Source organism: Arachis ipaensis, chromosome B08 (assembly GCF_000816755.2).
Source record: "Arachis ipaensis cultivar K30076 chromosome B08, Araip1.1, whole genome shotgun sequence".
NCBI classification, from domain to species: Eukaryota; Viridiplantae; Streptophyta; class Magnoliopsida; order Fabales; family Fabaceae; genus Arachis; species Arachis ipaensis.
In genome coordinates, this window is record NC_029792.2 from 108168599 (window position 1) to 108170162 (window position 1564).

The following is a 1564-nucleotide window of genomic DNA, read 5'->3' on the forward strand; positions in this document are numbered from 1 at the left end:
ATCAGAGTATTTTTTTTTTTAAGATAAACATTTATATTAGACCCAACGCATCATATTAAATCCGGTCCACATATATATTATACAAATATGAAATTTGTATTGATTATATTAAACACTAAAACCAAACATTAATTAACCATTGGTATAGCACTATTCATATGGCTAACTTCTGCATCAACTGAACCACTGAAGTAAATGTCTCTCCAGAGTATTTTGTCTTTCCAGAGTATTTGTCTTTTGCAAAAACTTTAACCAAGGAAGTGACATCTGTCTTCTACACATGTGGAAGATCTTTTCTTTCTACACACTAGTAAGGCCCTTAAAATCATTGATACAAACTTGTGTGGAGATTTACAAAAATCAAGCCAAACAATAATAGGAATAATATTATACATTTAAATCTTTTTATTAACCAAATATAATTAAGTTAATTTAATATAATAAAAATTAATTATAACTAATATTATTTTAAATTTTATTATTTAATTTAATTAAATTTTATTTATAAAAAGATTTGAATGTGTAGTATTTTAATAACAAATATATAATTTGTATTTGTATAGACATACTTACATAGATTACATAGCAAATATAATGTTTGTATATACGTGTATTGTATCGATTACATAATAACTAAAGTAATCAACGTTGAAAGGCCAAATCCTTCTTATATATTCTCCCTAAGGCCTACGATAAATAACAATTTATACTCATAGATACTTGAATCTCTTCTAAGACGACTAAACGAAAACTCCAATAGCACATGTAGATCGAATCGACCTGTACACAAATCGATCACAGTTAGAAAACGAGTCCGGGACTCTTCACCGGTCGGACTCAATGCTTCAAGATGGCGAGCAATGACATCACAACCGAAGCCCCGACCACAGCCATCGAGCCGAAAACAGCCACCGCAGCTCCAGCCTTTGGCCCTGGTGTTGGCTCTGATGATGGCGCCGAGCCAATGTCCTGTCCGGTAGAGTAAGCAAAACAGAAGATTGCGATGAAGGCAAGGGACCTGAACATGGTGCTCATTTGAGAAACCATTGTAGAAGCTCTAAAGAGAAAAGAAATAGCTTGAAATGAAGTTGATCGTTGCTGATCACAGTGGTAACCGTTATTTATAGGAAGGGGAAGGCGCGTGGGGCCCGTCGGGAGTGTGGATGCGTGGAGTGGAGAGAGAGGAAGTAACAAGTGTTGGCGCGTGATTGGGTGGGGATAGTTAGATGGATGTCTCGTTTGTGTGCGCTCTGCGCCATGAGAACGAGGACCCAGGTCCCTCCAGGTATTCATTCATTCCTCACACCTTATACCTCTTAGATCCATTCTGACTTGAGCGTCGGAGTGTCTTTACAGGTACCTCCCCCCATTGCTCCAGTCAAGTGATCCGGCATCTGCCTCAACCCGCAAGTTCTCGATCCATCTCTCAACCTGTACCAGAGACATCTTGTACATTGTCGCCGTCTGTGGGGACTTGCGCCAGCTGGGCCGGATGGGGGACGTCCTGGAGGAAACCCCCTCAAGCCAAGATAACTCACGACCGCTTAACCCAACCCCAGAACCC